Genomic DNA, 23,905 nt, shown 5'->3' with positions numbered 1-23,905 from the left:
TAGTTGCAATCAGCGCTTCAGCAGCTGCTTCATGAGCCACACTTGCAGTAGGGGAGCCTCAGGCAGATGGGTGAGGTGAATGTTGAGAAGTGGGAATCGGTCTAGTCATCCTAAGAGAAATCATCCCCGTGTGTGAGTCAAACCTGCAGTCTCTTGCCCAAGATGAAGGGAATCTCCCAAGGGCAGCTAATCTTGCACGATCTTATCAATTGAGATCAAACATCACAGTATCAGGTCAATAGGTATTTCTAAAAGTGCATGCAGACCTCACTCAAATTCACATTTAGCTCTAGCCAAAACACAACCCAAATCACGATCCAAATAACCTCCTCCTCAGCCCACCTTCATTGCCGTTCGTTTCAGTGGCAGATGCAGCACAGAAAAGATTGCTTGAATGCTTAATTCAGAAATTTACTGTTTAAGGCATTACTTGTATGAACACCAGCGTAACACATAGAATACCAATGCCCTAAATTTAGTAGTTTTGTCTGAGTCATTTTCACTGTGTGGGAGGGCTGTGAAGACACTCCACCGAGTGGAGAAACTTGCTGGTGCTGTCTGTCCAATGAGATTATTTGTTAAAAAAGTCAACACAACAGAACTACAGATATGTTTGTGAGTAAAATGCAATTTTGTTGCAGACTTCAGTACAGGAAAGGGGTGGTGATGCTCTCCGCCCACTTCAAAAGCTGAAGCCAAGTTTAACTGATACGTATCTGATACTGAAATAGGTACTGAACTTTTCATGACAGCAACACATAGACACAGGTAAACACTCTGGCTGCGTGATTTGGAGGGACATAATGTGGTGTAATCCCCAGACTGGTCTGTGCAATTCCATCTTCTCTTCAAATCTAGCAATAGCAGCTGAGTTGTTACAATCCTACACATTGCCAACCAGCAGCCAAAAGCTATTCCTGGGTTTATTCACTGAAGGGTGAAATTTTGTCCTACTGAAGACAAGGCAACTTTTGCCACAGAAATTGTTCGGTAGGGCTAGAAATACACACAGGCTTTTTGAAATAGGTATGGGCACAAAGAATTAAGTTTGGAAGTGAGGGAGGCATTTAGACTTGTTCTGAACTGGCCACATTTACCTTTCTATCAATCTGTATTTTGTTCATACTCAATTAGCCTTTCTTCTTGAATGCAGCTGATTTCAAGTTAATATGAAAGCAGCAATTCCATTCTGGAGATTTTCCCTGGGTAATTTTTTCTGGGACCTAGGTGAATAAAATTGTCCCTCTCCTCAGGTGAAAAGCTAACTTGACTGTGCCTGAGTTTGGTAAGAATTTCTCATGTTTTTGGTAAAAGTTCTAGCTCAGCCTCTGCACTCTGGTTTTGGAGTGGACCCTTCATCAGGCAGAGATGAAGCACGTACTGTATACTGGCTGATGGCAGCCATGGCAAATACGTAAACATGCTGGGACTTGAACCTATGGCCCTGATTCTCATGAATGCTGCCACTGAGTTCAGGGCTCTGCTCACGCTAGGATCAGTCGCAGAGTGTTTAGTGCCAATGACAAGAACTCTGTTCCTACAGAAACTCCAGTAAAATCAAAAGCTTGTTAATAGAAAAAGAGTAGTTAGCTGTTATCATAAACTGAGCAAAATGCCAAACAAAATTCTGCTCTGCTATTTGTTCCTGTACAGGCATTTAGCTGCCAGGAAAGACCAGTCTTATAAACATGAAATTATATCCATGGTAACATGCAAGCCATGTTTAACTTTGCAGCATGTTAAAAGGTACATTAAAAAAAACATTTTTGTGTTTTACTGCTTAGAATAGCAATTATGACTTTTAAGTCAGCTATTTTAACTCCAGTGAGCTTAGGAGTTGTTGACTTGTGAGGGTAAGGGCCAGAGGCACAACCCCTTCCTCAGAACACTTGCCATTGCTAAACATTCCCATAAGGTATTATTGCTTAAATACATCCTGTATTTTCTCTACCCAGACTCCTTTAGCTAGAAAGATATGACAGGTTGTGGTATTGGACTGTAGTGAAGTCCCAGCTGTACCGTTTTACCCTTCAGGAGCGAGCAGTGCTGTGGCTCTGCAGCCATCATGCACTTACTGTTTTTGGGTAAATACTGGACTCAAGGAGCCTGCTTTGTGGTACGCCATCCTGGGATTTTAAACACTCTAACGCTTTTGTGCTAGAAAGCAAATGTTGCTTGCAGAGGTGGGAGAGTGGTTGGAGTAAGGAGCAGACTGAACTAGAGTCCGGGCTGGAAAGCATATTGGGAAAGTAACTGAAAGATCCCAACTTGGAGCTAAAGCTGAAGCTGAAAACTGCAGATGGTTTTCTTGTAAGTATGATAATGTCAAACGCAAAAAAGGGAGTTTCTACACTCTGTTGTCTGTTTTGTGCACAGTGAAAATTATGTGCTGGAAAATGGAGCCCTGTGTCCAGAGAAAACATCTATGACTGTGGCTATACAATATCATGTAGGAGTCTGTGGAAGTTGGGTTTGACTGCTTTTGTGAAGGCCTCTGAAGCCTTGAGCTCTGTTTGCTGTAGAGTAGAGGGAGGGAAAGAGAACAGTATCAACGGGATGTGTCCTCAGTGTTTATTATCTCTTAGCACCTACATGGTAATGCCACCCTGAGTGAATTGTTGTGCTAGGAATGACTTGTGAAAAACAGAAATTTCCTCTCTAGGGCCAGCAGAACATCCCATGCTGGATGAGCGGGAGGTGCTGGAGGTCACAGTGACTACATCTGAATCCCACAAAGCACGATGGAAATGAACAGGACATGCTGGTAGCTACTATTTTGTGTGTGTCGTGAAGCACAGGGGCTGGTGGATGCAGTAGGCTGGGTGTTTGGCTCTGAAAAGAGAGCAGCATCTTTGAAGAATATTCTTAGTTTTGCTTTCTTCCCTCATCTGTTCTTCATGGCTCTGGAGTGTTTTTTTTGAGCTACACAGATGTGAAACAAAGATGGTACAAATGCACTTCATGTAGAAATTTAGGAACACATGTTCTAGCCTGTAACTCTCTTAATAGAAAAGTGAAGATAGTTTATCAGCACGAGCTGGCCCCTTACTTGTATGAATCCCTTTTTTACTAACAATCAGCATGGTGTATGGAGAGTCTCAAACCAATCTCTAACTGGACAAGGAGGTTTGGGCTGTGCTGTTTTTTTTTCCCACTTTTGTAAAGTATATACAGAGCATGTCTTCCAGCAGGGTGTACACAGTTTGACACTGCAAGACCCAACAGTGCCTCAGTTACCAGAGTTACTGTTTTCAAGCTGGAGAATATGAAGAGTTTCTGAGATGCCTTGCCACTAAGTTCTGTTTCATTGCTTTTGAAATACTTGTTTTCAGGTGCCTAAAATGAGAGCCTACAAGCCTGAGCTACCTGATTTTGAGAATACATTAGTCTCTCTTTATGGGAAATTTCTTGGAAATGTCTTAGGTATTATTTTGGAATGAAATTTGTATTTTATCTTTGATAGTGGTGTCCCTTGTTCAGTCTGCAGGAGGGGGGTGTCAGTGCAAAGCATATTTGCTGTATCAGCCCTGTGTGTACTTTGGCCTTTGCTCTGAATCTTAGATGTAGTCATGCAACACTTCTCCTTTTGCAGGATGATAGTATCTTTAGGTCTGGCTGCTGGGTTCTTCCTGCTTTCATGCTGAAGAGGTGTGTGGGAAGAGGTGGCTGGTTGTGTTAGTGGTGTAATGACCTTTTCCTGATGGAGGCTCACTGGTAGTGTGTACTGGCAACACACTCCAGCAGTTGCATCTATTTTGGCAAAGTTGTGCCTGCTACTGATTAATCTTGAAGGAGCAATAGGAAAGAAACAAGATCTGCAGGAGCCTGGGTTTGGTTGGGGGGGACAATATTGTATGTGTAGTAGCTGTGCTGGTGGACATTCAGTGTGGGGGTGCAGTGTTAGCTGTGGGTTTTATGCCTTCACATTCTGGTGTACATAGCCGCGCCTGCAGAAGTCGGTTGTGTGTGTGTAGCTGGAATCTGTTCTGCACATTTTCTTTCTGCTATGAGAAATCTCATTAAAGAGGTCCTTGGGCACTTGCTAGGAGAACTGTGGCACCCGTGTGGACACACTGCCACTCAAAGACCCCATTAACTCAGAGACTTTCCCATAACCTTAGCAGACCTCAGGGAAAGCCTAGAGCACTTGGATCATGACCCCAGACCAAACGCCTCTGTCAAATTCTGTGAGGGGAACTTAATAGGATTTTCTTCATTCCACTATTAAGTGACCACCGGTGAGTTGTTCTGTTGAAGAGACAACAGGACCCACTGAAAGGCTATTTTTCCATGAGGTTAACTTAAGCTTACTGGTGACAACTGTGGTGGGTGGCTATTGAACCAAGAGTGTCAAAAGCCAACATCTAAAATGACCTTTAGGCTGTTTACTCAAAGCAGTAGCAGACTCGCCCCCGACTTCCTGATAGGGGCCATCACTTATCAAGAAATAAGAAGAACAAGTTGCTAGATATGGAAATCGTTGTGGGAGTGAGCCTAATTGAAAACATACAGTAGTGTACAGAAGTAATATTAATACACTGGTAACCTTTACTTTTTCTGTGGAATATGTCTGTTGAAACTAAGCTAGGAGAACTACTAGGAATCAGGAAAAAGGACTCTATATATCTATATCTATATCTGTATCTATTTAAAAGCCCATGCCAAAACAAGTAGAAAATCTTTTCTTGGGCAGACAGATGTGTATAAAATAACTTTCCTAGCTATGCAATAAAGTGTCAGAAATCAGCGATTTTCAACTCACTTGAGTGAAACTGTTTACAAAAGGAGCCTAAGGTAAGCTAAGTAATTAAGTAGACACCAAAAATTCAATACATCTTAACCTAATAGTTAATATGCAGAAAACTCAGTACTATGACTGCTGTACTATGTCTATGAGATTAGTTTCCATTCTAATTTAGAAAGCTAACTTAGGTTCTTACTTAAAAAGAGGTTTCTACATAATCCTAAGACAAACAAATCTATACTTTAATACGTGCTTTAAATATGTGTTTAAAAGTGCTTGGAATTTTAATGGATTTACCTCAATAAGCTGTATTGTATTATTTCACCATCTCAAAATAACCTTGTTTTAATCTAATGTTCACCTGTTTTGTGTTTGTTGTGTTTTTTTTTTCCATGTAGTTGTTTTAATTAATTTGTTTTGTGTTTATTTGAGTCAGAGTAGCAGCAACATCTAATTCCATTTTTGTGTTTGCTAAAAAATGTCCAGACAGGCTAGCATGACAGTTTTCATCCTGGAAGGTTTTAGTAAGATCCCGCTCCACTTGGTATATACGTCACATAAGTAAGTAATGAAACTGAAAGTTTCAGATGCAGTACAACAGCTAGTAATAACCTGTTTCAAGATTTTTTTTTTAAAGGAAAAGAAACACCATCTTTTGGCAGAGTTTTCTCTCAAATCTCAGAGACTTGCTGATCTGCCATGTAGATCTGTACCATGGTTGCAAAGTATCAAAACAGAACTAAGAATTTTTATATCTACTCTTCCCACCCAGCACCCACTGATCCTTCCCCTTCCCTGTCTGCTGGGTACTTTCTAAATGTGTTGATGAGTCAGGAAGGGAAGGGATGCAGAAATGACCACTCTACCGATAAATGGACACACAGTACCAACAACTAATCCTCATTTCATGACGAACATAGCCTGAGAATACCTTGTTAAATAGAATGGATTGGGAATGTTTTATTTGCTGTGGAAAACTGTTTTTTTTTTTTTTTGGGGGGGGGGAGGGAAGCAAAGTAGAAGTGACCAGTTCCCACTTCCCATTCAGGAGCTTGCAAGTTTTCAAGGCAAAGAACCCATATTCTTTTCCCAGTCTAGTGGAAGGTGTTCCTGCCCATGGCAGGAGGATTGGAAGTAGGGGATCTTTAAGGTCCATTCCAACCCAAGTCGTTCCATAATTCTTCCTTAAACTCAGGTCTTTTTTAATGTGAATGATGGTTTTCTATCTTCTTGTGCTGTTGCAATACATCATGGGAACATCTTGCAATGATGCATGTTGGAAATTAAGTCCAGTTGCAGGAAATGGTCCACAAAAGAAAATAACATCCAGACCATAACTCCAATAAGTCACTGGGATGTTGAATTTCTTTTCAAATTTTGGAAATTTCTGTGCAATTTTCTGTGCAAAGCAGGCGGTTGGAATGAAAAAGGTCATTTTGGTAAAAATCCAATGTTTCACTAAAACCAGTTCTCTTCAGCACCCCATCCCAAAATCTGTTCTATTCATAGTGTTCCAGAACAGCCTTGCTGTTTGTCAGAAGCCTTCTTAGGTAACAAATAATTCAACCTATAACGAATTATTCAACCTATCTGTGCCCTATGTTGGCCGTACCAGTTATGTGTATCTTTGAAGTTCCTTGGGATAGATAAGCCTCTCCAGTGCCTGCAGGAATCCCCAGATGCTGAACAGGGAACTCTTTAGAGCCAGGAAACAGAAATAACCTGAAGGCAAGGGTGTTTCTGAAGCACTACCCATGTCCTGAGGAGAGATGAGTACTACTGCAGAAAGCCAGTGTGTTCCAGCACGGAGGTTGTGCTGGTTTCAGACAGGAGTATGTGTCTTGCTCTCCCTTTAAAATGGATCCTGTTTTGCATATTGTGTGTTCTGCTAGGAAGTGGGAGGTCACACTCAGACTCTTCCTGACAAAATCCAGTTCCTTATTATTCACCCCCAGTTACTGGCTAAAACATATGAAGAGTCCTCTTCCAGTGACGTGTCCAATTCACTGGGCTGAAGTTTCAGCTCTTTTAGGATCAAAGCCTGAATATTTCTTGCCTGATTTCAGTAGGATAAGTGGGGAATCCCCTATCCAAAGCCCTGTGGTTAAGGTACCTCCTGGGGAGGTGAGAGACGTGAATTTGATCTGATGAATACATATCCTCTGATTCCTTTCACAAGCATACTAATTACTAGACTGTGATACGAGAAGCAGAAGGTGTTACCGCTATCAAAGCAGTTACTCAGCCTGGGTTTTAAGAGAAAGTGGCCACAGCCAAGTTTGAAAGCCCAAACAGTGGGTCAGTGTGCTCATAGCTGTGTTGCCTCTACTGTGGGAGGTAGCCAGGCTTTATGGATCCAGATTTCAGTCTGGGTGTGAGTTTGGTCAAGTTTCTGAGGCTGGGGAATATCCTGGGCATGCAGGAGGCGATACGAACAGAAATGGGGGTGGCTAGAGGGGATGGGCATTGCAGGCTGTGGTGGAGAGGCAAAGGGGAAGCCTTTTCTGACCATAGTTCTGACCTTAATTTTCTCCAAATGCTGAAATGTAAATGTAACATCACTGTAAGAGCTTTTGAGTATTTTGTCTTGAGACCACTGCTGAATCTGATAGATGCCACATTCACCAGCTGATGGTACAGATTTACCCGCTGCTGCTGATGTGAGTTTAAGTGAATGGAACTTCACTCATGGTTAAAAGTTTGGGGTTTTTTTAATGCACTTAAGTATCTTGTTGGACTGGGACTTTTAACAGTGTTATTCTGTCTCTTCATGTCTCCTTCAAGATAAGGTTTTCTTGTATTCTGAAATGATGTGGCAGAAGGCAAAAAATAATCGTGTGACTCATTAGGAAATAAACAGAGGCATAATTGCCATCTGTGTTTCAGTCCGTTTAATCTCTCTCTCCAGTCATGGAAAAAAGTTCATGAAAAAGTTGAGGTCTGGTTTTGTGATATTTTTCAGAGAAGCTGGCTTAAAATATTACAGAAAAGAAAGGGGGAAAAAACAATACTGGCTCTATACATTATCTTAGACAAAATGGATTAAATTTCTGACACCCTACTCATCAAATTCTGACCTTGATTTGACCCCATTGGCTTTTTACTGTTTGATGTTCTCAAACGATTTGGTGCCACTTTCCCTTTGTAGTGCAGTTAATTTTGAGTGTTAGATAGAGATCAATAGTCATAGCTTGAAATTGGCACCTTTGGAGGAAAAATATGTTGTGTGGCAGTAACATAGATTTGATAGTACTTCAGTTAAGAAAATGGTGTACTCTTTCATTATTGTTTTCAATGACAGTATCCAGAGTGTTATTTCATTCTCCTACCAAGATTCTGACAGTGTCTTGTAATATCTTATCTATCACAGAGTTTTCATTCCTCTCCTTTCATGCTTGGCTTCTGGAGTGGAACTTTATTTAAAAGGCCCCTGAAATTAAAAAGAATGACCATGGCACTTCTGCTATCAAGCTGGTCAGTAAGAAATAAACCCCTTTACTTCCAGACTTGTGTATGGCCTCCTGCTTGCCCACATTGAAATCTCATTTTATGTGCTGGCCATACTAGGGAAGCTCAGCTCGCTGGGTTTTGCATATTGCATAAGAAGGATGGATGGGAATACCATCCCTGCCTTTGTCCATATGTAAGTGTCTGTGTCTTACTTTTGACCTGTTGCTGCATTGCAATGAACCTCAGTTAGCAGGGGATGCTGGTTTCTACAAGACTGCTTGAAGTAGCTGCCTCTGGAGTGCTTGGCTGGAGCTGAGGCAGCCTCTAGGGCACAGGATTTGCAGGAAACTGCTCCTTTTTGTGGGGTGCTACCCCAAAACACTGGGGACTGTGGAGGTGTGGTGAAGTACTTCTTCAGGTACAGGGCAAAGCAGGTGCTGAACAGTCTGGGGGACTTCTAATTGTACAGCTGAAATCTGGCCAATAGAGCAAGTGTGCCCTTCCTCCTGTGTAACTTTGGTTATCCCAACTAGTTTCATCAACATTTGGAAAACATGAAAACACATGGAAATACCTTTTTAACCAAAATTAATGCAATAGGTGCATGGAGGTAGGAAAGAAAATGCAGATAGGCCCAGGAGAGGAGAGGCACTTGGGAGTGAGATGTCACGACAGTCTCAAATACAGGGAAATGTCAGCCACAGCTTGTGCCTCCTTTGTACCAAGGAACCTTTGGACACAGATGAATAAGGGACATGGCTGCAATGGTCTGCCACTCCTGGAACTGTTTGATTCATTTTCACCTCCTTCCCAGGAGAATCATGTGCACCTCTGTACCACCAGCTACTTGAAAAACATTCCTCTGATTTCACAAAAAGAAATTTTCTTCAAGTTTGCATGTCCCGTGCCTTCCAGAGAACTTTTTAAAAGCCAAGTGTTAGCAATTTCAGGTCAGCAAATATTTTAATTTCTCTTCTAACTTGGAATCAATGACAAAAATTACCTGAATGTGTTTTTAATCAGTGATGACGATAAAGCAGGGAAGGGTGGAGTTGTTTCAAGACTTACTCTCCTATGCATTAATTACCAGTTCAGTACTACAGAGTAAGCGGGACAGTTGTTCTATTTATACCACCAGCCTTATAACTGTTTCTGGGGAGCAGAGACAAGCTTCCTCTCTGCTGGGAAACAGACTCTACAGATGTAGTGATGGGATGTTCAGACTCCTGATACAGAGGAAATATTACAAACAAAAAACCTCATCAAAGTGACCACTAGTGGTCATGGCACATGCAGCTACGCTTTCTTAATGATTCACTTAGGTTCCTGTGTCTATAGCTGGATTTAAATGGCAGATGCGGGAAGAGTTGTCTACTACAGTAATGTGATGCTCTGTAGGAGCTGATGCTGACAGTAGCAGTGACTGGACAGGAAAGGCTCGTGCTGTAGGCTTACTTATTTGACTGAGGCTGTTGGCAGCCTGTTGACAGTAATTGTTCCAGTGTTATCTTCAGTACTTCAATATGTTACTGCCATTATTCCACTCTTTTGTGGTTGTGATTTTGGGAAACAAAAGCAGTTAGTAAGAAAAGACCACAATCATAGTCATTTGATGTGGGAAAGAAATTCGCAGGGAGCTTTGTGCTGTTTCACACGTCCCTGAGTTAGAGATAATGAGGAAAACAGCGGTAGAACCAAAAACTTGAGCAAGGTCGAGATAAAGTAAATTGGCTACAGTGTTAAAGATGAGCTTTGGGCAGTGGCCAATTGCTGGCTGGCTCAAGGTGCGTGTCTGATGGTCTCTAACCAATTGTATGACAGATTCGGGCGCGTGGACAGCGCGTGGGGCTACGGGGAAAGTATATGTAGTGGTGAAAAAGGGCAATAAAGGTCTCCTGTTCAAGAGCCATCAGGAGTCCATGTCTTGCATCCCTTCAATTTGAGACAACTTACTAATATGTGCTTCTCAAGTAATCCAAGAAGATTTCAAGAACTGTTCCTTTAGAACAGTTTCTCTGTTTTTTGTGTGTGTTTTTTTGTTGTTGTTGTGTTTTGTTTTTGTTTTTTTTTTTCTGTTTGATTTTGAACTGTTCAACTTATTAAGCAGCTGGAAATGAAGTTAGAGTGTTACCAAGTGGTCCCTTTCTAGAGGCACCGCTTTTTCTTATCCCGTTCTGCAGAAAGGAATTACCAGTTTCTGCTTTTCACCCGTTCTTGGCCTCCTGAGGCTGTTTACTTGAAAACCAAGTGCCCAAGCTAGGAATCATTTTCACACCTTGGAAGCAAACATGCCTGGTTTAATACCATCTTGATTCTTAGTGACTCTGTTCTCTAAGTCATGATACCTAATCTTGTTGAAGTAGAGAGTGTACAATATACAAAGAAATGGCTGGAATGGTGTGCAGGATCTTTGGGTGGTGTAAATCACTGCCACTCCAAGAAAGTCAACAGTGCACTGTTCAGTCACTGCCCCATGTTACCAGCAGGGAAGTCTCTTTGGTGCAGAAGAGAACAGGGAGATACTTGTAAAAGGCAAAATTGTCATATTTTGATAGAAGCCTGTGTCATGTCATTATCAACTCTTCCTAGCCAGCAATCAGCAGACACAAAATCTAAATGCAAATACAGACTGCAGGGAAAATGAGAGGGCAGCCAGACCCCATTTCCAAAGGATTCCTGCATCTTTGAGTAGGCACCTCAGCAGGGATGTCTCTGCATGGAAGTAGTTGCAGCAGCTACACCACAATGCTTTTCATGAAGTGAGGACTTCTGTAATGGGGACACCTCTGAAAGTGGTAGTATTTTTCTTTCTGCTTTTTTTACTGTTCAATCTTTGGAGAGCATGGGCAGATAAGACAGGGAAGAAATATTTCTCCACAAATTTCTGGTTATTTAGCAAAGGAGCAGTGGCTGGGTGATAGGACAAAGGCTACTGGGAAGGGATGTTGTAGGTACCCATGACTCATGCTCTTTACCTGACAGCATCTTTGAGGTCTGCAGATATGAAAGAGAGTTAGACCTTGTTCCAAGAAGCTTCATACTTTTGTTCTCTGACTCAGGTATGAAATGCTTTATGTACTGCTCTCCTGACATTTATTGCCTCCATTTATTGACATTGCCTGCATTTATTGACATTTAGCATGCTTTTCTGTAGGCCTGTATTCCTCTAGCCACAAGCCCTAGCTCGCTGTCAGGAAAGCTAGGACCTATGAAAGCAGTGTTTTCTGGATGTGCGACCTGTGTTAAATATGCAGATGTCTGGAGGAGTTTTCCCTGAAGGGAATGCTGGGGGTGTACTGAGATACTAGCTTCTCAGATGTGTGGCTGGCGTTCGTACTTCATCTCATACAGGGAAGCCCATACATGTGCGCCCACTCCAAGTGGGAGGACTGAAAACAAGTTCCTTGCAAGGGTATGTCTCTGGTGCAGGCTCCTGATCACGTAATCAATGAACTCACGATCAAGAAATCATAAATTGTTCTGCTAGAGACAGAGCCTCAGTGGTGCTGAGTACCAACAGTTCCCATTAGCATCAATGGCAGCTGCAGGTGCTGCGTACCATGGTTCTATGTGAAAGCCTCAGTTTGGCCCCAGGCCTCACCTCCTGCTACCCCCTACCTGGGGGCATGCTGTGCTTCCCTCCCAGACATCCCTACCTGGCAGATCCAGCCGCATTTGGAGACAAGCTGTTCTCCTTGACTGTTTTTTTTACTAGTAGAATAAAGTATCACACTGCTTTAAAGCCAGTTTAACAGCAGGAACAAAGGTTTAGTGAAAACAAACCTTTAATAAAACTTCATGTATCTTGACTACAATTCTTACCATTCCCTGAAAGCCACTCGGGTAGGCCAGCTTCTTCACATACCCTTAGAGAGCTCCTGTGACTCATCCTGGGTCCCTGAGCAGCTGCCTTCCTTCCCAAGTTCACTTCTAAGCCTGAAACAAGGTTCCAGCCTTGCCTCCCGACAGCCATTAAGTGTGTTTTGAAAAGCAGTTCCACTCTACCTGCTTCTGCCCCTCTTGTTTACACTTTTCCAGATGGATACGTTTCAGTGCACGTTACTCATGAATTACTCTAGAGCAGCTCCAGAGCTGCACCAGGGAGTTTTCCCAGGTTATGGAACTAGCTGTCAGGGGGGTGTTTGCAGCGTGTGCTTGACTGTGCACTTAGGTGATGCCATCAATTACTAAAGCAGTGCATACGCTTACAGGTGAGTCACACTTTAAAAATGTCTTGCTTGATCAGGACTAGAGTCCTTAATTTGTTCTTCACGTTGTAGTTTTCCAGTGAAGGCTGGATTGGTTACTGGGTTCAGCAGGAGCATGATCAAACCTGACTACTGAGTAAGTGAATGAAAGAGTAATCACTGGAAGATACTGCAGTTGAGATTTGATTGCCTTGCTGAATCTGGGGATGTGTGAATGCCCTGTTCAGGGATGGGATCTGTGAGAGATCCCTGGCATACTGCTAGTTACATAAAATTGCTATTAATAGTGAATTATTTTTAGAAGGGAAGCTGACATGTTGTAAAAGTGTCAAATAATAATGATATGGTAGTTAGTATATGTAATGTGCATTTGCAGCCTAGATTGTTAGGCTCTTCTAGGTTTGCCAGAAATTTCAGGTACACCCTTCCTGCAACTTTCAGTGCAGGCAAAATACCTGCCAGTACTTAAATTACTGAATTTGAACAGGAACTGCAAATTCAAAAGAAATATTTGATTTGATTTATTATCAGGGACTACATATGCACTGAAAGAGTTTGGTCAAGTTCATTAGAGCCAGATGTAAAAATGCTGCCTCCAGCTAGCTCCATCCCCTGCCAGCTGTCTTCTGTGAGTGCCTTTCCTCCCTGCTGCCCCACCTCCCACGAGCCCTCCCACCTTTGCCCAGACAGAGGGTGACTGCTCATCCTCTCACCTTTACAGACCTTTACTTCAAAGTGCCCACCCCCACTGCAGCTGGGGTCAAAACCTCCGTGTGTATCCAAAACCATAGTATTATTTGCCTTGTGTGTGCTGATACTGGGGTTGTGTTGTATTCTTTGTATGACTTTGTACAGAAAAGAGCATGTGAGTATTCGTGGATCTGGAAAGGACCATTTTTGTATACACGGCTGGTATATGGAGTGTAAGTAAGAGCAGAGATGCGGTTGTATAGAGTGAGAACAGTATGATTGGAAGCTACACAGCACCTGAGATGTTTTATCTGAGCTGTCTTGATCTAGGACTGAGTGTTTTCTAAATTGTGGTGACAGAAATTTTGAACAATGGCTTGCTATAATGTCCTGGAACTGATTGTAGCAATGGGATAAAGGAATGAGTTGTGAGAAGGAGGGGAGATGCTGGTCTTTAGTGCTTTTAGGAATAATAAAATGCCTGTTCTGCAGTATGTTTAGCAATGCATAAAGAAAAAAATAATCTGTGGGGTTGATTAGTGTTTTTCCAAGCTTTTATTAGGATGTTAAAGGTAGAATCTTGGCTACCTTGAAGACAGCGGGAAATTGCCTTTGCCTTGCTTGGGTCAGGATTTCTCCCGTACATCTGTGTCTGTTGTGCTTGGCAAATCACCAGAAATCCCATTGCAGCTCAGTTAGGAGAACAGAGGAGCGAGCATCTAAGCTGTACTTTCTAAACAAAACGGAGTACCCCCAGGTGGTGCTCGGGGGCAGATGTTGCACCTGGCCAACCTCAGTCCATCTGAGGACACTGGGGGTCTCCTGAGCAAAGAGGTGCAAAAAGCCAACGGGGAAACACAGCTGCTTGAAACCAGGGCTCAGGAATGGTAAGGGACTCGTGGCAGGCCAGGGGCAGAGCTGTTGGCCTGGCCACCTCTGGTTGTGTAGCAATCTAGTTGTGCAGGGAATTTAGATAGCATGGCAAGTAAGTAGAGTTACACTGAGTTAAATACATCCCAGAAGAAAGCAAATTCTACTCCAAAATCCTGACAAACAAATAAACAAATGAAAAAAAGAAACACAAACAACAACACTCAATTGCCCAGAAATCTTGCTTATGATATGTACTAGTGCCTGGAAGCAGTCCAAATTCAATTGACAAATGTTTGGAGCTGGAGTACATGAAAGGGTGCCATACTTCATTTCTGAGCAATGGAAACCTGGACCAATTTGACCACGTAACTGCTTCAGCTCCATCATGGGCTGGGAATTTCCATGCTGAGTTTTAACCTAAGAGCAGTTAAAACAACCCCATTTAAACATCTCTCAAAGATCTCGAACCAATGCTACTGATCTCCAGATGATAGCCTCTTAGATATTGTTACTGAAACTTTCTAGAAGTAGCACAAACCAGGAGGGAGCAATTCATCCTTGGCGTAACCCCATTTACTCTAGCAGTTTGGCCCCGAGGGAGTAGGAGCACTTGATGTCTGACAGCAGCCCCAAATGTCAGTATTTCTCCCCTTGTTCATTTGCCTGCTTGCTGTGGTAGATTTCGTGCCATTATAAGCTGTTTATTTACAGCCTGATCAAAGTACTTAATGACAGGGTTAATTTCTACGTATAATGAGGAAGGCAAGACAGGAGACAGGTACTGTGTAATCGAATTTTTCATTTTGGAATTTGTTCCTCTTCATGTTGAGTTTAGCTTTGATTTTTATTACCATTAATGCCTGCATTTGCTGTTCCTTCTAGTCTCCCAGATGAGCCAAAGCTACTGTGTCAATAGTGGAGGCACTGAATTGTTCCAACAGCTTCCGTAGAAGTATGACAATAAAGTAAAAAAAGTCTGTAACTTCTCTGCAACAAGGGCTCGATATGCAGTTTGGTTTGGGGGACAGTTAATACAAGTACACTGTTTAAACAGCCTGCTGAAGCAACTGATCTTTTTATGACTCTGTAGGTGTGTGCACATTATGTATGTGTGTTCATGGCCACAGAGGGACAAAGACTGTGTTAAAATCCAGAGATCTTATAGTTTATGAAGTGGCACGCCTTCAGCAAGATTTTGTGGACATAAATGATCTCCCACAGCACAAAAGCGATGGAGGCCTTAGAAAACGTGGCTCATTGATATAGCTAGCTTCAGGAATTAAGCTGGAAGTGAAGACAAAACTGAACCTGGGCGTATCCAGCTCACTCTGCATCCACTATGTTTCGCTTTTCCAAGCACTCTGTAAATTATATGAAAAAAGGGGATTTGAAAGTTCATGAGATGTTAAATTCTGTGAACCACTGTTAGACAAGTTTCCTTATCACTGAGGTAGAAATTTTTCTTTGTGAGGAAAACGTGCACCTCTATTAGCACCACTGTGCAAGCAGTAGTTTGCAAATGTGGTGGGAGGCTTTGCTCATGCTAATTTGAGCTCAGTCATGCACCTTTTTTGCTCTTTTACATGCAAATAGCAGCTGTGTCAGTCTCTGGGATGCCTGCTTGTTCCTTTAACGGAGGGATTCCAGTTCATACCTTCAACCAGTGCATTTGTGCGTGGGCAGAGGTATATCGTGATGGTACAGTTGCTGACAAGGGAAGAGCTGTGATGGAGGTTGGAACAAGTTAGTGAAATAGAGAAGTTTTGAAAGAAGATGCTGAACTCTTCTGGTGTGTTTTCATTTATCAAAAACATAAAAAAGGGGAGTAGAACAACAGACAACTGTACAAAATGGCAATCTGTGATCTTGCCCCATTAAAAAGGGATCTCTTAATTACCAAAGGGATCCATTTCTTCTTCTTTTGGGGGTCTCCTCATTTGAATACATCTTAAGGTGCATATGACCTAGGCAAGGTCAAATCTGTCCCTGGTTCACTGGATCTTTCAAATCCATAAGGAATGAAAGGTGTGTGGGCTGCTTCCATGCAAAATGAATATAGAACGGTATAAATCTCCCCTCTTCAGTCCTGGAGGGCTGTAACATCTGAGGGTTCAGGCAACGGCTCTGGGGCTGGGGCAAGTAAGCCGCCAGCCTTAAGGCTGGGAGGGTGGTTGGCTGAGCACAGGTGCTTGGTGGTTCACAGTACTCGCTTGGGGCCAGCAGGCACATTGGGAGGAAGTAATTGAAATAAAACACATCAGCACAATGTTATTTTCCCTGTCTTCAGTCTTCGTGGCAGAGATTCTCTCCAGCCTTCATCTCCACTTTATGGCTGCGGCAACCTGTACTCAGCCTCTACCTTACTGTGGCCTCTTCCTCTTCTGCAAGGCCACCTGTGCTCTTGTGTCACAAAAGTCAGTGGAAAATGAATTCAGATAAAATCTTTTCCATGGTATCACTTTGGATGCCACTTAACCTCCAAACTGAAGAAAGTGGGCAGCAGTATCGTGTGGGCTATGTAAGGTTGTACAGCAAGGACCAGTTTAAAAGGGTGTTTGATTTAGGGTGCAAGGACTTCCAGGAACTTGGAGTGCAAAGTTTTCCAGGAACGCCACCTCAAAGAAATCCGTTGTCCCCGTAAAGTTCTCCATTGATTCTGTACGCTGCTTGCCCCAGGGGCATTCTGAAGGTGACATCTCCCCTTTCAGAAAGCCCTGGCTAGCATTTGGTCACCCCCAAAGTGCTGCCTTGCTGTCAGTGCTGCAGCAGGAGGTAGCATATGGCTGCTTCTTTGGGTGTCCATGGAGGTCCCTGCAGGCTGTAATGTAACTGTGCTTCAGCCCGCCTCTGACCTGCCTTATAATCTTCTTAAATACATCCCCTCTCCGCATGTGCAATTGAGATAGAGCAGCATAAGGGGAAGAAATATGTGTACATGCTTTAATCACACTGATGGAGTAAAAGTGGTACCACCTTTATATAGGGAAGGCCCTTAACACCTCTGTAACCTCTCCACTTATCTGTGGGGAAATGAGGCTGTGACCTGTGGGGTTTCCATTGACTTCAGAGTTGGCAACACTATAGTAAGTGGTAATATGTTGTGGTACAATAGGATGAAATCCTGGCCCTAGTAATGGCAGTGGAATTTGGTATTGATTTTGAAGGCATTTTAGGGATTTTGTCTGTAGAAATTAGTGGCAAACACCTCTGATGAAATAATCCAGCTATCAAATAGAGGCTTCTCAGCAACATGGATGTTACAAAAAATGCTTTTCAAATGGAATTTTTTTCCTATTGCAAATGAACATCTTGAGCTATTGACCCCACAAAGTAATACATGCATATAATAAAGTTATTCCCTGTCTATTTAAAAATTCCTTGTAACAATGTGGGTGGATCTGGCTATGCTGTTCTCCACCATAACAACAATTTATCCAAAGCAATTTGTTTCCTGGCCTAAATTTTGGAAAAGTATCTGGTTTCTAAAACCTTTGATAAAGGGAGATATTTGCACCTGACACGTTTACAAGTAACTTAGATCAGGTTATTGATCAGCCTGTGTATGTTGTTTTCCAGTGGGAGGATAAGATGGAGAGGCCAATCCATTACTGCAGCTATCTACCACTGGAAAGCAATAGCGCTAATGATACAGGTTTTCAATAACTGATTTATATTATCCTGCAGTCAATAAAATCTCCTGATTTTTGTCACTGAATGGTGTAAAGCAATGCTCTCAAATGCTGCAGGCCCCAAATCTGACCCTCTGTAACACAGCTGCTGTGTTATGAGTGGATGAAAACTTAACAAAAACCCACCAGTCCTCCAGAGTACGATCTGGACCAGCCCTTTGCTCCCTGAGTGGTGGGTCAGAGAGCCCTGAGCTAGTGCAAGCTCGTTTCAGTGAGCGATTCCTCTCAAGATGAGCTACAGCTCCGCTGACTGCTCCCCCCACACCATGCCACCCGGGGGCAAAGGATGAAGGAGTTATAGTCCTGTCAGTTACAGCCCACCCTAGACAAAGATTGCAATTAAAATCTCGGTGTCTGACTGCTAATTTGGTACTGATTAATGAGAAATCTGTGTTGGAAATTATAAACGAGGGGCAATAACTGGATCCTCTTCCTCTTCCTAGTGATGTGGGTGCTTTGGGCACCGCGGAGGAGCTGCCTGCTGAACTCAGCACAGTGGCACAGCTCCTGAGCAGAGGGCAGCAGCAGTGAGGAGCTGCGTTCACTGGAGAAAGCACTTGACAAGCCATGTGAAACCAGCCTGAGCAGTCAGCGGGCACAGGCCCATCTTCTCTTCTGGTTGTGTTTGAACATGAGAGTCACCACATCAAAGGACTGGCACAGCAGCTCAGCTCAGCTGGGCTGGTAGCTGGCTTAGGGGTGCTCTGGGAAAGGCTGCAGGAAACAGGTGGAGAGTAGAGCAGTCTTCTAGGATTGACTGTCCTGCATTCAGGAGGTTGGTTATATGAGGAGTCCAGACTCCAGCTTTCAACTTGGGCTGGAAGTTAGCAGCAGAAGGAATTGTGCTCAGGTGTGTGATGTGCAGAGCAGGCACGGAGCTGCTCTGAGCAGTTTGTCCTTTGCCCCTGCCAGTCACTCTTCCGGACCTCAGCTATGTCTCGTCTGGCCTGCGTGGCTCTATATTCAGGTGGTTCCCCACAACATGTGCACGAGGGGAACGGATGTCTGCAGACAAGCTGTGTGCTTAGAGATAAGAGGGTGGATTTAGCGGGGAGGTTTGCGTGCTCAGATGGGCTGACCTAATGGGGCAGTTAATGTGGTTCTGGACTTGCACATACCCTGTTTTCAGGCAAACATTTCATGCAGATTTGTAACATGCGATAGCTGCCAAGCATCTTTTACACAGTCACAGTCTAGTGACTGAAGGATCTGCTAATTAAGAAGCCCCTAATTAGGCTTTTAAATGATAAACTGTAATAGCTCTAGTGCAGCTGTTGTAAACTATAGAGTAAATTATACCCAGTTGAAAGAGGCTTTAATTACGTATTTATATAACAGACTTTAAGGACTTTGAAAGATAAAAGAATTTTTAGTGTCTGCGATTAAAGAAACAAGAGAGTAACAATAGAGCTCTTAAACCAATGAAAGCAAGGAAATTCAAAGTTAATCTGAAAAGCTGCACTGGTACTTTGTTTTACGCTCATGGCATTCTAATTTTTGGGGTTTGTTTTTATTCTTTTTGTTTTCCTAATGGATGAGATAAAGAAGTATTGCCAGCCAGGAGTTTATGTTCCCTGCTCTCAATTTCCTAGCTTTTATAGGTCCATGTACAACCTTAGTGATACTTTAGCTAACTTTCTGTGATTTCATTTTTGCAGAAGTTCCATCAAGAAGACCCTTATTGACCACGTTTTCTCCTTGCATCCTGCGTTGCAGAATGGTTGGTTGTACACCTGCCTTTGTGAAGTCAGCTGGAGCTCAAAAGTTGGTTGTTCTGAGCTTGGAGACCACATTCAGACCAAAGCTAATCTGCATGTTTTTGCTGTAGTTTTGGCAGCAATTCACCATTCTGTGCTTACCATATGGAGAAAAGGGTTGGGTGTACCTGGGACTATTTGGCTATTTGGAGACTGCACTGTGGGCTCCCTTTTTGCAGGGTTCAGTCCTGCTCCAGTTAAATTGAGGAAAGTTAAGCCCTTGTCCACATTTGGGGCTAGCTCCAGTCTGCCTACCTGTTAGATGTAAACACTGCTGCTGTCCCCACAACCCTGCCTGACAGTGCCTCTCTTGGTAACCTCACCAGCTCTGTCTCCAAACTCTCTTCTACCCTTAGCCTACCTGGTTTACCCAGCCCTGTTTGCTGCCCTTCCTTGCCATCTCTAATCACAAATAACATCGATGCACAGCAGTGAATAAATACTTCTTTATAGAGAAAAGGAAAGCTGTCTCTGATGTGCCGTCCGTTGCCTGATGGATTTGCTGATCTGTTGCCGGTTCTTTTCATTTCTTAGATTACTGCTCCTCAGGACAAGGACTGTGTCTTTTGTGCCTGTGCACCTCCACCAGGTGGAGGATACAGACTTGAGCCTGCAGGGAGCAGAGAGCTCAGTTCCTGTAGATGCTCCTTGGGACTGGCCTTCACAGCTGTAGGACTCAGCAGCCCATGGCAGCCAGCCAAGGTAGTGCTTTTTGCTTATTCCAGCCGCATCCAAGTATTCATATCTGAAAATATCACAGCAAGGAAAATAAGGAATACCATTCTCATAGTTAATTTTTACGTCCAATTAATTAGCCCAAAGAGTATTAAATTGTGCTAATGTAGTTTGCCTCTTCGATGCTGTCTTTTGACTTCAATGGAACTAAATATGTGCTTAAAGTTAACTACATGCGTAAGTGCTGTGGTGAATCGGGGCCTAGGGCATTAATTAGAACTTGGCTCAGATTTACTTTCAAGGCTTTTTCCCCCCCCGCTTTTTTTTTTTTTAACTCTTCAGAGCTCAGCAGTTTAATTGGTATGCAGATGTTCCCCTTTATTGCTGGCAGAGGCCTCTGTCACTGTTCTGAAGGTACTCAGACATCAAGGCTGGTACAGTGGGCAGGAAGAAACCCCCCCTGAAGGCTTTCAAGCTTTGTGGGAAATAATGATGTATGAGACAGGGATTCCTTTAGAACCTGAAGGGAACATGACAGACAGAATAATATGGGAGGAAAACATTGTCTTCACAATTGAGACTGATGGTCTCATCTTGTCTCCTTGTTATTGTTACCAACCAAGACTGAGATGAGCTTTCTTATGAAGAACTTCATTTCGTGGCAGGTTCTATATGTTGGACACACTGCGCTCAGTGGTAGCTTTCCATCCAAGGTACAGATATTGACAGCCTCTGAGGAACCCTTTGGGGCAGTGTTTTAGCTTAAAACCTAAAATTCCTTCCAGCATTCAGATGCATTTTGTCAGGAGTGACAGTTGCAATTTGATAATCTTTTACCACTTTGCCTGCCTATCTCAAACAGCTAGCTGGAGGGGAGAAACCCAGAGTTGTTGGGCCCAGGAACGTCGGCTTTATGAATCAGCTTCTTTCACACTTTATTAATTTCACTTTCCAGTGGTTAGTGCATGTTTGGAAGAGACAATTGATTTGTACGGATCTGTGTAGGATGGAGCAAAGCTGGAACTAAAGGAGTGCAAGTTGACAGCAATGCAATAGCTCTAATTGACAGATACCAAAGGCACTATTTAAAGCAACTTTTCTTCTGTTAAAGTTAAAAATCGCCTTCAATTTGTCCCCAATTGCCATGTTCAAAAAGAAGTGTTTGCATGTATATTCATTTAAAATGGATTAGCTGAAATATCAAGTGCTCATTTTATATGCTTGTATTTTCAAGTTCGATGATCCAAAATGCTCTTGTGCAAGGTACAGGAAGATGGCTGTTTCTTAACTCCTCCAGAGTAAAAGCTGTCTTTCAGGGGACACTTAGCACATGTGAGATTTATGTTAGTATTTTTTGGCACCCACAGTTTCATCAGAAATGCATTTCAGCGAATGGGAGGCAGAAGGACTAATACACAAGCTGTGTGTTGTGGGTGCAAAAATGCAAGCAGAAATTACACCCACTGCTGGAAGGGCTAGGAAAATGTACCTTCCTGGATGTGAGCAGGGCAAGTTAGGAAATATCAGCCTCCTTTTACAATTGGCTGTTACTCTTTACATTTCTGGAGAACTGGGATCTTGCTGTTAATCTTACAAAAATAGATGCTGTGGTGAAGCCTCAGGCATGAATAAAATTGGATGTTAATCTTAAAGCAGATTTTTTACAGCTATGCACTCAGAGCCAGTGAATCCAAATGATTTTGGAAACTCTGTGTTTGTTACTTATTTAGATCAAAATGCTGGGGGGAAGAAAGGTCAGTGGCATAGGTACATATTGTAACGTTTGGGGCTTCTTAAAGTTAAGCAGATAAGGGCAGCAAACATTAACCATCTCTGGCTTGACACAAATAATAGGCAAAGCTGAAAAAAGCCTGCTGACAAGAGGAGTGGGTGTTGGTGGGTGACTTGCTGCAGTTTTAGAGCTGTTAAGTGTAGGTTTTTTAGCATTTTCATTATTTAAAAGTGGAGTGGTAGTTTCTTCACTCCCTCTGAAAAGTTACTAATTTACTCTGAAATACAGGGTAACCCACAATGATTTAACAGATTTGTAATGTGCTTTAGAGTGATTTCAAGTAACAGACGCCCTCCTTCTCGCCAAGCTTCCCACTGTCTCAGCTCTGCCTCCACTCCTTTCTCTGTGTACATCTGCACCAAAATGCAAAGCAGGGACTGCCCCACGTGTGACTTTCATCTGCCTAGCTCCAGTGTCAACGGGTTGGGTGGCTTTGACCATTCGTGCTCATGCAGGTTTCCCTTATTCCCAGTGTTCAGAAACAGAGGCTGCGTTAGCAATGTTTGGATGCTGGAAATCGCATCACAGAGCATGGAGTGGTTCAAAAGGACCTGCCTCTGCTGGTACCGCTGCAAGTGGGCAGGCCTTCCTGACGCATAGGCGTTCTGCTCAGTGCATGGAAAGTGCCTAGCGGAGCATGGCTTTGGTCTGTGATTAAGGTCCCCAGGGTGCTCCTGGGATGCAGGCAATACTGAGTAATCTGCAGTCCTCTGCGTCGGATTTGGAGCAAGCACCTGAGTTGTGTTCCCAGGGGGCTGTCCAACAAAGACAGGCTGCATGTGGGATGGGAGGTGGTGGGGACGTTCTGTCTGGTTGTCAAGATGAACCAGGTCTCTGCCATCCATGCTGGGACTGCTCCTGCCTACCTATTGTTGTGTTCAATAACCACGCCTATAGCAGGATGTTTGTTTAAGCCAGAGACCCCTTTGCATGGATGATATTTAAATTTGATGGAGCCTTGCTGAGAAGAAACTGGCCTTGCATTTACTCAGAGAGGTCTCCAGTGGTTTGTGGTAAGGAATTGGGACCTGGGGCTGAAGCCACAACCTCTAGGACCAAACCACAGAATTTACACAACTCCTGCCAAGGCCTGCCAATTTGCCTTCCCAGCTGAAGGTCTTTGTCACCACACATCTGCTGCTTTTGTATGCGGTTGCCGTTGCTGTTTGAAGGAGGAATCTATTTTGTTCAACATAGCAATATTGTCTTGCTTAGTTTAATTTTATTAGCTGCTGCTGATTTGTTACTATTCAGTGCATCTGTGGGCTTGTTTAGTATCGATAACCAAGGGTAGAAATACCTGAATGGAAAGCTAGATGGAGATGTTTTCTCCCCATCTGCCCTGCCCTTGTGAGACCCCACCTGGAGTACTGCATCCAGCTCTGGGGCCCCCAGCACAAGAAATACTAGGACCTGATAGAGCCACAGAAACGATCAGAGGGCTGTAGCTCCTCTCTATGAATAAAGGCTGAGAGAGCTGGAGTTGTTCAACCTGGGGAAGCAAAGGCTCCGGGGAGACGTCATTGCAGCTTTTCTATACTTGAAGGGGGCTTATAAGAAAGATGGAGAGAGACTTTTTATGAGGGCATGATAAGACAAGGGGTAATGGTTTTAAACTAAAAGAGACTAGAATTAGATTAGATATAAAGAAGAAATTCTTTAATGTGAAGGTGGTGAGGCACTGGAACAGGGTGCCCAGAGAAGCTGTGGATGCCCCATCCCTGGAGGTGTTCAAGGACAGGTTGGAAGGGGCTTTGGACAACTTGATCTAGTGAAAGATGTCCCTGCCTATGACAGAGGCGTTGGACCAGATGATCTTTGAAGGTCCCTTCCAACCCAAACCATTCTATGATTCTGTGCTGAGGTTCTGGAGGACTCCAGGGTTTCTTTTGCTCTTCTTCCTTTCCCTGTTATAGTGGGCCCGAAGAACACTTATCTGTTCATAACAGAAATGATTCAAGGTGCGTGGGACTGACAGGTCACTGTAAGTTTGTGTTACTCTCCTTGTGTGACTGGTATAGATCACA

General features: G+C 43.3%; 1 long non-coding RNA gene across 18 annotated transcripts in view; it reads left to right on the top strand.

The window, feature by feature from the left end:
• LOC121073045 overlaps window positions 1–23,905 on the top strand; it is a 77,995-nt gene that overhangs the window by 36,877 nt on the left and 17,213 nt on the right. For 14 of the 18 annotated variants that reach the window (XR_005821484.1, XR_005821495.1, XR_005821491.1 and 11 more), the window contains one exon: window positions 19,313–20,113. The exons of 3 other annotated variants lie outside the window; for them this stretch is intronic. This is a non-coding gene — a long non-coding RNA (uncharacterized LOC121073045). The remainder of the gene's footprint in view (window positions 1–19,312; window positions 20,114–23,905) is intronic. One more of the 18 variants, XR_005821488.1, reaches the window with a different exon arrangement.

The sequence above is a fragment of the Cygnus olor genome, chromosome 7, assembly GCF_009769625.2.
Source record: "Cygnus olor isolate bCygOlo1 chromosome 7, bCygOlo1.pri.v2, whole genome shotgun sequence".
Lineage (NCBI taxonomy): Eukaryota > Metazoa > Chordata > Aves > Anseriformes > Anatidae > Cygnus > Cygnus olor.
The sequence above is the reverse complement of the archived record's forward strand: the minus strand, read 5'-3'. Positions and strand labels throughout refer to the sequence as shown.